The following is a 13,387-nucleotide window of genomic DNA, read 5'->3' as shown; positions in this document are numbered from 1 at the left end:
TTTTATCGCTTCAAAAAAGAAAAGCGGATGACACCTCTTACGCATAATACCGGCTATATGCTCACGGTTGAGCACCAGTGTGGTATTTGGTTAAAATCTTGGCCCGTTTGTGTGTTTTATCCTCATGTTTTATATAACATAGGCATGTTTCAGCATACATGCACAAAATTGGTTTGATGCGAAAAGGTAGACTGGTCGGTCAGCTCTTACCTGCGAGTGTGTGATAAATCCGTTAGGAAAAACAAGAAGTATTCCCAAGTGAGAGCAGCTGGACTCTCTTATTCCCGTCCCGTCCTGTCTCGTTCTGTCTGGTGTGTGTGTGTGTGTGTAAGGAAGGTGGGACCACTTCCTCATTGCTGCAAACGCACACGCGTTGGCCGGCTACGATTGAAAATCATTTTAAACGTAAACTATGGCTCTTGACTTTGTTTTGTTTTGTGCTGGGCGTGTTGGAACGTGAAAAAATGTCTGGAAAACGTGATGTTTAGTCCTTTTCACCTTTTTTCCTCACACCAATCTGTTATTAATCTATTTAAAACTTGATTTTTTAAAAAATATATATTTTTTGCTTGGTTATGTTTTTCTCTTCGATGTTTTTATTTTTCAACAGTTATTCATCTGTTTTATTGTACCGTATATTGTTATTACTTTGGAATAATTTTACAAATATTTTAGGTTTTAGTTTCAAGTTTGAATCTATACAGGGTTATTAAAAGCATGTTATTGTTTGTAATATCTATTATGGACACCAGAGGACGCCACAACTCAAGATACAGCGCCATACTAAGGAACACTAGTTCATTTGAGTCCTTGCTTATCCTTTCACCCTTGACAACAAGTGAACATTTTTGCAAGATACTCAGTGGATGTCAGACTTTCGGGATTTATTTGAGGCTTTATTTCGAGGCTATGCATGGGGCTGCTAGACGCACCTCATTTTGTGTTGTCCACGAATGGGTCTCACTGTGTGTACACTGTGGCTCCACTCGTGCAATATGAGCATGCCCATTGTTAGCATCTGAGCTTGAAACACTTTTCAGGTCCAAACCTGCATCCCCGCTACGAGCACAACCATATTCTTGCTTTAAAATGTATAAAGCTCCTCGGAGAAGGGGAACTTGTGGGAGTTGCTCCAAATATGTTTGATTCAAGCGGTCGTCCTTGAGGGGAGGCGAGGCAGACAGCTGCGAGGGGTTCATGTCTGGGGCACAACAACAACAACAACAAGCCAGCGCATAGCACGGCCGCGGCTCCTTTCGCCGCCAAGCTCGGGCCTCCGTCCAGGCCCAGAAGGACAGGAATCTCCGACAGGTGGCCGGGCCGGGGCTTCGGCCGGATTGGGCTCGGTCTTTTCCAAACAAAAGTCCTTTCAAGTCATTCAAACAAGAAGCATAAAGTGAGCCTCCGATGTATTTTGCCCGATTTTTATTTTGTCATCTACTCAGTCATGTTCTCCTTTTACCTGGGAGCGAGAGTCATACGGGCGGGAAGGCTAAAACTCAACATGATGTATTTATCCTCCACTGCCAAAACAAGATTTCATCTCATGCTCAAGCGAATGAATTGGGTTGCAGTTCGCTCTCCGGCCACAGGGGGTCCCCTAAACTACATAACCGATTAAGTGGCGCTTTGTTATTGTCACTCATGTGAAGCTGTGTTTTTTTTTTTTGCCCCTCCCTTTGGAACAAGTGATGCTTCTGCTGACTGTGTCACTATTACCACAAGACATTTTGGGTGGGACATATCTGGACTATTTTTAGGGGGCCCGCTGCGGAGGAATGAAGTGTTATAAAAGCCACGCTCTCTAAGGCAGGCCCACCCTAATGAGCGCTGACCCCGCCCTCAGGCTGCCAGTGCAAACAGCTGACCTGGAATGCTTTCATCTTACACATTCCATCAGCGCTCCACCGCTCGCTTATACGGTTGTCCTTTTTCAAACTGCGACCTTTATCAATTATCAGCCAATATTTGGAGCCCATATATATTTTCAGTCAAAGGGAAATAAAATAGGCATAGTAATTATAAAAATAAAATATCTTTCAACGCATGTTTTTTTAACCATTTCTTAGATTTGCAAAAACGTGTTTTTAACCTACTTTTAAAATAGATTATAGATGATATACATTGCACCTCGGTTTTCGGCAAAGTGTTTGCACGACTCGCTGTTTATGTTTGCCTACTTTCAGGGTGTCAGGAGACATATAATTACCGGCCCTCAACAAGCATGCCTCTGATTGGCTGCTTACACCCGTAGTGCGGACCATATATGGGGCTTTCCAAACGCCAACGCTGTCCGTCAACACAATAGTTGCCCTGACAAGCACAGATAACCATCTTAATAGACGCATCACCGTTTCCACAGCTTCCTTATAAAGTCACAAATTCGGTCACAGCTTCACACGGATTTCTCCTTTGAGGATTTTCTAATCAGCACAATGAATGAATATCAGCTAGCTGCAGTCTGTTTGCTTAATGCTAACATATGATATTTGATATATATATATATATATATATATAATTTATTCATGACTCCATTGGTAAACTAATATATTAGCATTGATGTTGCGTGCATTGAAAACATGCAAACAGAGCGTATTTCTCTCCACGCACTCGCTGGGAACCTTCTCCGCTCTTCCCTCTTTCTCTTGATGACAATGCGGCTCTTCCAATTGACCGCAGCGCTGCCCCGCTATTTGGACGTCAGAAGAAGGTCATGGCCTCTCGTAGCACTCGCTGTTCAACTCTCCATTTCTTCACCTTTTGACTTGTGGAACGAGCGCCCGCGGGACACAAGATTGCGGGCGGGGGGGAGGGAGGGAGGGGGCAGTTTTTGTTAGCAGGTGCGGATGTCACTAGTGTTAATGTGGGGGCTTGGGGGTACACATGCTCACCCAGGTGTGAAATGGCCCGCCATAAACCTTGCTTGCCGCTGAGGTTTTGTTGGAAGTGATTTTATTGCTCACTATTTTCATTCGATTTGATTGTTTTCAGAGTCTCCGAAACGCTGGAGCCAGTCACGGCTGATTTGGGGCCAGCGACGAGGTGAGTTATTTTCTTGACCCTCTTGGAGCAGACGTTACCTTCGAAATGTCTTTCTCCTGCCGCTATTTAACGCCCGAATAACATGGCTACATACGCTCAGCTGACTTCCTCCAATAAGGAAAAAAACAAAAGTTGCGGGATGTTTGGAGAGACACTTATAGCTTTAGAGCGCTGCAAGGCAAAAAAAAAAAACACCTACTGACTTGACCTCAGCTTCCACAGCGTGTTTTGTCAAATATCCTTTTTTCCCATTTCAAGGTATGAAAGCATCGCCCTGAAGTTTCAAGTTTGCTCGTTATGTGCACCGCCTCCCAAACGCACCTTTGACCTCACTCGCTTCAAATTAGGAGCATTTTTATCATTTTACGATTTAAAAAAAGAAAAAGGCTCTTACATATTTCAATTTTTCAATATGCGGCTCTCCGCGGAATAGGCCTGGGCACCCCGGATCTGAGCACCTCTCAAAAGCCAGCCACGAAACAAAAGCCAAGTCACGTGACTTTTTGGAAACTCTCCCAAGTTATTAGCGCTCATTTTCTAAATGTAAAATCAAGTCCAAATGAGAAGTCAAACACCTGCTCATCCCTGTTCAAACATTTGTCTTACTCTCAAGTGACATCACCCAAGTGAAAGGCTTCTCTCGGGTCAAAGGTCAAAGAGTCTACTTCGGCCGCTTGGCGCGGAGCAAGGCGCTCCCCCCCCGATGCGCCGATGACACGGCCGCCACGCTTGGCCGCTTTTTACGACCGTCAGCTGGCGGCTGATGCGCGCGGCCTTCGCGGAAGCTCCGAGGTGTGTCACAACCCCACCCCCAACGCATTCAAAATGACGCAAACACTCACAAAGTTAGTATTTTTTTGCCGCGTGTCGAGAAACAGGAAATGACTCGATGGCTTCACTTTGAGGAACCCAGAAGAGGCCGAGTGCGCTTGCGTCCTTTACTGCAAGACGGACACATAAAGCAAAGGGAAATTGACCGCTTAAAGAGGAAGGGGCAAATGCCTTTTACTGCCCTGCATCTCTGCTAATACCAGCAACTCTAATTGTTTAGTCTGACAATAAACAGCACTTTCGATTTCAAACCTCTGTTTGCCCGCCCGCATGACTCACCTTTTTATGGTTTGACTCACACCTGGTGTGTGCTGACAGGTGGAATGAGCCAACAGCCACGCCACTAAATGGGCCCGCTTCTGATTGGCTCTCTCCAAAATCGAGCGGGCCATATACGGGGTTTTCCCCATGCCGGCGCCCAAACCGACGGCTGGGGATTGCCCTTCCAGTCGATACGACGGTTGCCCCGACAACCGCTTCCCAATATGGTCACAAATGAAAGCAAAACGCAAATTGGCTGTCCGGAGAAAATCGTCCAATGCGAGAAATTCAAAAGAAAACGCAGCGCTAGTGTCAAGGAATTTGCGATGGTAATGACAAGCTAGCATTAGCGCTGTAAAAGTCCCCTGTTGCCACGGTGACACAAAGTTATGCAATTGAATCTGGTGCGGTAACTCATTTTGTTGGTAACCAGCCATCCCTTATTATTTATTGTTGAAATGTGCTGAAAGGATGAAATAAAGGTTCGAATAAAATGATCAAATTATCATCAGCATATTGTGGCTTTAAATGATGCCATGCTTGCTTTTTTGTAATATGGCGGTATTTTGCCGTGACACTCTAACACTGCATGCAGCAAGCGTAGGAAGAGAAAAATGCTTTTGCTGCCCTAAAAATAAAAGAACATCAAAGTGGAACGTGGCTCACACAAATGTGCTTCTCTAATTAGCTGACCCCCCACTTCCCAGGCGAGGCCCCGCCCCTTAAAGTCATTCCCATTTTCTATTGCCGTCATTCAAAACGCGATGCAATTTTTTGCGATATAGTCCGTTGTAAGAATGTCTTTCCGCGAGTACGCGGAAGGTAAAGGCGTTGGAGGTGATGATGATGCCGCGGAAGGTAAGCCCCGCCTACCATCAACCGGCGACTGTATACAATGTAAGCAGAGCTGTTGTTGCGTGGCGCGAAGGCAGAAAAGGCACTCGCTCTCTCTCGCTCGCCGGCTCTCTCGCCCGTTCGCGCACAAACAAACGGCGGCCCACCTTAGACGAACTGCCAGGGGGAGGGGCCTGCAGGAGGGATGATGTCATCCCTGTAGTCTGCTCAGCCCGAGCGGCAGATAACGGTGACATTTCAGGGAAGGTGATGTCATTCTTGTGCGCTTGCCCCGCCCCTCTCTCTTTCTTTCAGCCCCCCCCCCCCCCCCAAACAGCGCTCTTTGCTGCAACGTGCGGCAGACTCTTGAAAGATGCGTGGGTGCCATGTGGGTGTCATGTGCTCCGTTGTGGGCGTTTGAATCCATGGGCGTCGCGCTCGCTCGCTCCAGCTCGCCTCGTTTTGCCCTTTCAAAACGGCGTTTTCCCGCCCGTGTCGCAGGAGTTCATGGGGGCACTCTGAGCGTGACATACCGTAATGCAAATTAGCACAATGTACCCCCCCCACCCCTTCCCTGTCCGTAGCCCACTGAGACCAATCATGGTTGCAGCGCTTTTTTTTTCCCCCCAGTGAGTCCCTTGATAAATTCACCACGGTGAGGAGCTCATCACGGAAGGTTACACCATTGCACCCCCCCCCCCTTCTTTTGTAATGCACTGTGAACCCCACCTCCATATCACTAGTCATATCTGCTTACAACTTTTTGGGGGGAAAACATCCAGCTAAAAAAACCAATGTTTTAACCAGACAAAACTTTATATAAAAAGTTTTTGTGTCTAGGCCCAGCACTGGTCCATGGATCAACTGGTACCGGGCCACACGGGCCGCACCTAAAATAACCATTTACTGGAACAGATGTCATTTATCCTTTAACGGTTGATTGGTTTGTGCTTTGGCTTGATGGCACCACCTTGAAATGACATTTTGTAGTGAGGAATGACTTCAGTTGAGAGCGGTCACCGTCGGGCCACTCATATTTGATTTATTTTTAAATATCGTTTGATTTTTCACGATCACACTAAAAGCCAGCGGGAAATGATGTTACTAGTTGTTGGATATATGCATTTCTATTCGGTTTATGCTGCAGGCATCTTAAAAAGAGATGGCCTCGGGTCACCCCTGGTGTCTTCAGGTTGGCCTGGGGATCATGTCATGGGTGGCCAAACTTTCTGTGCAGTTATGTAAATGAGTTTCAGTGTTGCGTAAGTGACACGTTTCCTTTCTTTCTCAGAAATAGGCAGGTAACAAAAGTTGAACTCCCGTTTACGTTCTCCTTAAAATATGAAGGAAGCCCATCACGTGTTAGCGCTTTTTCAAAACAACTTCCGGGAAGTTGACAAAGGCGGGTGGCGGATCTACATGACGGAGATTTGCTTGGAGCCGCTTGGAAGCGCGGCCAATGGCGCCGGCGCTATTTTCGTCCCATCCGCCGGTGCGCTTTGACCCCGGCCGCTCCAGTTGTGCCGCTGCCGCTTTTCTCTTTTTTCCTTCCCTTGTCCAGAGCGCTCCGTGCAGCGTGCGCGAGCTGTAAACAAGTTGGCGCTCGCTCCCTCCCTCCCTCACCCCGCACACACGCTCACACATGCTCAAGCTGTATCCGGGCAAAAAGCGGCAACATCTGCCTTCTCATGTGATTGCGCCCAAAAAATATCAACATGACAAACAATGAGGCAGCACGGCCGACGCCAGCTCTCGTCATCGTTCGCTCCACCGCTAGGAATCCGTTCAGTTTCAAAAAAAAAAAACATTTGGGAGCAATTCAGCCAAGTATTCATCCTCTGAGTGCTTACCGATACCCCGAGTACCTCAATCATCCGACACGTTCTTTCAACATCAAACATGAGGATGTACCGCATTTGAATCAAATAAATAGAAAATAAACGAACGTACTGCTGTATATGATACTATACTGCGCATACTGGAGTTATCCCGCCAGCAGCGGGAAGCAAGTCGGGCTAAGAGGCAACAAAGTGTTGGCGTTTGACGGATCCGTGTCGGGGATTTAAGGGAAGCGGGAGGTGTCAAAAGAGCTTAAGGGTGCAAACGTTCTTCAAAAAGCTGCTTCATCAGCCGCGCGCTCTCCGTTTTTTTTTTTTTTTTGTTATACATGTGTGGGTTGGTATCATCTCACTTGACCTGGATTTTGCACCTGCAGCGGAAGTCAAATAAATGCGGCGTGAGTGGCAGAAAAGGGAGGGAGATCTAGAAGGTGCCACTGATTAAGGGTTAAAGGGCAAAGAATAATATGACAAATGTGCCAAGAAAATTTAATTTTTTTTTGTATATTGTTCATTGTATATTTTGATATGTATACGGTGTGTACACTGCAAATAATGTTTCCAAAAAGCATATTTAAAGTAGTTACGTAGTAATTTGTATTTCAAAATAATGATGTATTGTAGTTTCTCTTTCCTTTTGAAATGCATCTCAATTTTAAATTGAAATTGAATGCGCTTGCGTTGTTTAAAGCACCGATGTCCAAACTGTGGGCCGGGGGCCATCGGCGGCCCGCCAGCCAAATTTAGCGGCCCACGGGAAGTACTAAAAATACATTTTACATGACCGCATTACAATTTTAAAAAGTATTGAAAGCTCTTGATGGTACGCAATGGTATCATTGTTAAAAAAAATCCCCAACCAGCTCCTTGGCATATCAATTTTATTATTATTTTTTTTAATTTGTGCCATTGCTTGCTTGCTTTTTTTGCCTGGATGCGGCCCCTATAGGGAAAGGTTTGGACAAGCCTGGTTTAAAGAAAAATGCCATGAAGTTTCCGTTTTCAATTTTTTTTTCAATGCCAATTTAGGGCTACCGTTCTACTAAAAGTCTAGTTTTAGTTGGGTTTAGAACCAAAAATGGGTTCATTGACGTCAACATAATTATATGATTATCATCATTAATATCCTTTTTCTATCTTTTCCAAGCCTTTTTTTATTTGTGCTTTCGGCCTTTGAGTTTGTTTTCGTTAAGGACAATAACCTTGCCGTCGCATGTCAAGCGGCGTCAGCCAAGCGTGCGCGATGGAGCGGGAGTGCCTGGAAAGGCCGCGCGGGGTCCCCTCAATAATTGATGGCGCCTCCCGAGCCCTTTCTCGCATCAGGTGAGACGGGCTAAGTCGCAGCCACGTCTATCCACCGGACCGGGAGAATCCTCGCACGAGAAGCGGCCGCGCGCCGCCCGTCCGTAGCGCCTCAGCGTTTGCGTCCCCGCTCGGCCGGCGCTCGATTCATAATTCGGGGCGCCGTATTGCCCGGAGGTTTTCAAACGGAAAGGATTTTGGCTCCCGGGTCCCCGCCGAAACTCGACTTTCATCTCAAAGCGGGGCGGCTCGTATCTCGAGGCGCCGCTCCGGACTCGCTTGGCTCTCTTTGATACGTTTGTTCGAAAGGACGGGCAACGACGACCCTCCCCGGGTTACTTGGACCCGGGGCGCCTTGGGTCCGAAATCCAGGATTTCCTTTTAACAAATGTATGCAAATGCCGTTTCGAATCATTCATAAGCCCAGAAGTATTGCATGGAAGAACATATTTCAACACTTATTAAAAAAAAATGGCTTTTGCCCTAGGTGACTCTGCACGTCTGAAGCCAAAAGTGACTGGAAGAGGCTGTGACAACAAACAGGTGCGCTCGCCGAGATGCAAGCGCAGATGGGACATCCGCCCGCATGCCCCCCCCCCCCCCCGTGAGGCGCTGTCACGTTGACATCCTCGTTAACACGCTTTCGGGAGGAGCCGGCCGTGCAAAATTAGCAAGGCTAATTAAATCGTAGCGACGTTTGCCGTCGTGGCAAATGTCACCCGAATAACGCTCAGCCGAAATACTCGCCGTTAAAGTCCGCAACGCGCTTGTCTTCTCAAATCAGGCACAATATTCTCATCTGTGGAAAAAAAAAAAAAAAACATCCGATAACACCAGGTCAAATACACACCGGCCGTAAAAAAAAAAAAAAAATGGTGTCTTCCTAATCGCGCTGTAGTCCCCCCTGGTGGCCAGATTGCACATATCAAATTGTGATGCGCCAAATACTTAAGTCTACTTTTCTCTAATGTCAGTGTCTAATGTCTAGACCTTTTTTCAACCATGTACATCCTGTTACTTTTACTTTTTTTGAAGCCAACTACCGCCTAACCAGAACAAAGCATTCTGGACCAAAATGAATGACTCAACTCAAGTCAACTAATGAAAGTGTGCGTCCATGTAGAAAAGAGTCACCATAACAAAGTTCAAGCGTTTTGCGATGGAAACAACTTTGCAAAACGTTGCTTCAAGTTGCAAGTATTTTGCTTTTAATTCGAAACGAAAAACATCCTGTTCCTGTCACAGCGTTAAAAAGCATGAAATAAGATTTGCCGAAAGCTGCAGAAACCCTCTTTATGTCGCCCCAGTGGATGCTTGTATCCCCCTATTTGAGAACCCCTGGTTGCTTCCTGTTGTTCCAAGCAATTTGCTGTTAATTTGAAAGGACGTGCGCGCGCCTGTGGCCCGACGAATCGGCGGGCACGAGTCATATGGACCGTGTGACTCGCCGAGTTAATGGGCCTCTTTACATAATGCTTTGTCGTCTCACTTCCCGCTTGCTAGGGCGTTATCGCGTTGCCGCGGCGACCAACAGGTTTGCCCAGCCGATTGGCGGGTGTTAAGGATGACATCACTCGTCTCTCACCACTTTTTGCTTTCCGGTGTGTGTGCATTTGTGTGTGTGTTTTAAGATGTTAATGTGTGTGTGTGGTGGGGGGGGGGGACTGTCTTTGTGGGGATCTTGTGCACTTGTGTGGACAATTTTATGGGACCTCACAGATCTGGACTCTGAAATCCAATTCAAAGCTATGCTCTAATGGGCTTGTCAAACTCGTTTTAGCTTGCAGGCCGCAAAGTGGAAGATCTATTCTCAAGTGGGCCGGACCAATAAAAATGCGCTATATATTTATATAACTTTAAAACAGCATTTATTCATCCTTTTTAATACTGTCCAAACTAGTACAAGCAAAACATCACTATTAGTCAAAAACATTGACATTACTGTGAATCATAAAACATTTCATGTCACCTGTATGTTCCCACTACAAAAACTAGAAAACCCCTGTGTGTGTGTGTGTGTGTGTGTGTGTGTGTGTTAAAGTGCCAGAGTGTGACTGATTGATACTGTGAGACAATTTGCGTGTGTCTTTGTATATGTGCGTGTGAGTGAAAGTGTGTGTGAGGGGGGTGCGAGTGAGCAATTGCATGTGTGACTGTGTGTGTTGGGGGGGGGGGGGGTCAGGGTGGACATCCTGATGTCATGTCGTGTCAGCTAAAAGTGGGACTTTTCCTTGCTATTCCTGTGATGTCTGCATTCCTCTGGTGTGTGTGTGTGTGTGTGTCTCCTGGGCAAATATTGACTCTGCCACTCTTTGGTTGGGGGGGGGGGGCGTCTTCAAAGCGTCCCAGCCAAAAATCCCCTCCTGGACACCCATGGGCGGATGGGCGGGGGTGGGCTGACCCTCCAGTCTGGACCCTAAAAATAAAACCGGGCCATTCCTTCAAAAGGGGCTACTTCCAAGTGAAGCCATGCCGTCAATAGGGCCATTCACCCCCACCCGAGCCAATCGGAACGCCACCGGCCGCTCCTATGTGAGCCTTTCCTCATTTTTTTCCCAAATAAATTCGAGAGTTTTATTGTCATGTGCAAAATACAACGTTTTACCAAGAAAGAAGTCAAGAAAAGCGCACGTAACAGTTTGAATTGAATTTGTTTTGAATTGTCGGCCCGAGGTAGCGAACCGACCGCCGGACAAACAAGGCCAAAGGTGCTTGGTTCCGAGCATGTGACCTCCTCCCGCGTAATCCCTCCCTCCCCCCCTCCCCCTAAGCGCTTTGGGGATGATGTCATCCATTGTGATCTTTTATCGACGCAATCGTGCAGGAACGGGCACCTGCCCTCACAAAGACCGGCTTGTGGATTTTTTGGGGGCCGGGCAAGCGAGGTGACCCCGGTCCCGCCCCCCCCGCCACGCAACCACTCCACTTAACCGCCGCGCCGCTACGGTGAAGCGTTGGTGTCATGCGTAACATAACCCCCTTTTCGCGGCTTGTTTACATGACGAGGCGAGGGGAGGGGCCCGCCTGCGCAAACAATGTGGAGCCGGGGGGGGGGGGGGGGGGGGGGGGGGCAAATTGCTCCGGGCCCGATATGCAAAAGCTTCAAGCGGCTTTGACGTTCCGCGTCGTCTTTGTATAACGCATGCGTACTATCGCGCCGGGCGTAGCAATTGCCGCAAGTGGCCAGCTTCCATTCCGCGTTTTCAAGTCATCTGCGTTGGAGCACTCGCCGATACCAAGTACTGATACCACACTTTCAATACATTTATACACAGCGCTATTTTCCAATGTAGCATTTCAAGTCTTTTCATTTGTCTTTTCTACCTGGTGATCATGAAATAGTTTCAAAACAGGGGTCGGTACTAGTACGGGCACAATATTAGCCCCCCCAAAATTCAATCAAATTAGCACTATATTCCAATTTCGCATTGTGCCCTCTCAAACTGGCAATATTCAGCAAGATATCCGAGTTGTGCGGAAAGTCTTCCGCAATTCTTGATCATCTGACAATTACTAAAACATCTGGAAACTATTGTTTCACGTGAAATTGTAAAAAAAAAAAAAAATTGTGAATTTTAGTCCAAGTAATTACTTTCGCTCACTTCATTCAAATCAACCACGCAGGAAATGAGGTCATCCCCATGTGAGCGGCCAGAAACATATGATGTCATTTTGGGCTCCGGTTACACTGGGCTGCCCCCCCCCCGCCCCGCCCCGCCCACCGGGCTACTTCGCGTAATTGACCAATTGTGTCCGGGTTAAGCGGGCTAGCGCCAAATTAGCACGCTGCTCAGCTGCACCTTGCGCCGAAGGCACGTCGTCAAAAAAAAAAAAGTGCGTTAGCGCTGAGCTGTGATGCGGTCATTGAAGGCAACGCCTCCCTTAGGATATGGTGTCAATCCGATTCATTTATGGCCGTCATCAAACATTAATGGACTGCGCGTTGTAAACCGATGTCACATTTGAAAGTTATTCACCGGCATCCGGGCACTTAACGGCCGGCGCCATTAACACCCGCAAAGGATAAAGCACATCCGCCAGTCGCTAGATTGCGCGGAATGTGGAGCCCTTAGGTCAATGTCCTTCTTTTTTCTTGTATGTTGCAATTCAGCTTTTCTTTCAATCTTTTGACATCAAGATGCGTCGGGAAAGAGCGCCTTGCCTTTCAAGTCAGCAAAAGTATTGGAATAGACGGATCGGCGATGACATTGATTATCAATTCATCGTCATTTGACTGATTTCACTCCCGTGGAGACGGAGCCTCGGTCCCGATTTGAGGGGCAAAAGCGAGATTGTCGAAACGCCAGTAGGTTTTCCGTCCGACGGTGTCGGCATGCGCCTGGGTTCCTCGAAGGTTTGGCGCGCCGTCGTCTTCCTTCAGCCGTTTCCCGCCCGCCGCCGCTTTGGTTCGGCGATCCGACCGGCGAGGCGAGGCGAGGCGAGGCGAGGCGAGGCGAGGCGGGACCTCGACGACGGGCGCTCCCGGCGACGGAGAAGCGGCCGGTCGTAATCTTGACTACCCGTCCGCCCCCGCCCCCCTCCCGCCTGATCGCGCGCGGCCGGGCCGAGCGTTTGACGAGCGGCGAAAAGTGCCGCGGGCGGCCGAGCGCGTCATCAGACATTACGGCTCGTCGGGCGCCCACCTAGCGTATTGGATTTTCCGCTGGGGGCGGCAAACGTCTCGCAATTAAAAAAATCAAACCGCGGCGGAAACCTCTTCATGAATATTTGATCGTACGTCTCGCGGAGAAAAGAAAGCCGCGGCTTATTCGGGCCGCCGTTCATTAATAAGCGCCGTGACCGTTCACGGCTCGGAGCGCGCGAAATGTATCGCCGCAACGGAAGAAATAGCGCCCGTTCTTATTTTGGCGGCCTTCGTAAGTTGGGAGTGTGCTCTCGGCCCCGAATCCGCTCGGAAATCGGCCAGGTCCCAAAACCGCGGCGCGTTGAAAGGCATCCGCCTCGGCGCCGCTTCCACGAAGCCGCCCCGTCCTTCCTCACTACAAATTGCAATATCAACAGCAAAAACTAAGCCCAAACGACTGCACTCTTAAAGGATGAATTACATCGGAGCCCAAATCTCATCATTTGGGGCGCGGCCGAGCACTATTCTCCCATTTCATTCCCGAGCATTGGAGGTATTGTCCTTAGGCGTGTCGTTTTTGATTTGTTTTCAGGCTATAGGAAACGCCGCGTTGACGTGCGGGATCCGTGCGGCGGTGACAGCCCGGGTGACTTCAAGGTCGTTAGCCGCTCGGCGGAGCAGCAGGAATGCGCCG

General features: G+C 48.2%; 1 protein-coding gene and 1 long non-coding RNA gene across 5 annotated transcripts in view; one reads left to right on the top strand and one right to left on the bottom strand.

Annotated features, from left to right (window-relative positions):
* Positions 1-317, bottom strand: part of ptk2bb (protein tyrosine kinase 2 beta, b) — a 12,179-nt gene extending 11,862 nt beyond the window's left edge. For both annotated transcript variants that reach the window (XM_088402744.1, XM_088402745.1), the window contains exon 1: positions 211-317. The gene's annotated coding sequence lies outside the window, so the exon portion shown is untranslated. The remainder of the gene's footprint in view (positions 1-210) is intronic.
* Positions 1-13,387, top strand: part of LOC148406792 (uncharacterized) — a 21,926-nt gene extending 8,539 nt beyond the window's left edge. The window contains exons 3-6 of one of the 3 annotated variants that reach the window (XR_015863749.1): positions 2,992-3,042; positions 3,656-3,834; positions 8,596-8,651; positions 13,286-13,387. This is a non-coding gene — a long non-coding RNA (uncharacterized LOC148406792). Of the gene's footprint in view, positions 1-2,991; positions 3,043-3,655; positions 3,835-3,920; positions 4,566-8,595; positions 8,917-13,285 lie in introns of those variants that run through there. The other 2 variants (XR_015863748.1, XR_015863747.1) reach the window with 2 other exon arrangements.

Source organism: Hippichthys cyanospilos, chromosome 20 (assembly GCF_059441005.1).
Source record: "Hippichthys cyanospilos isolate Australia breed blue-spotted pipefish chromosome 20, RoL_Hcya_1.0, whole genome shotgun sequence".
Lineage (NCBI taxonomy): Eukaryota > Metazoa > Chordata > Actinopteri > Syngnathiformes > Syngnathidae > Hippichthys > Hippichthys cyanospilos.
This window is presented reverse-complemented; position numbering and strand designations above follow the sequence as displayed.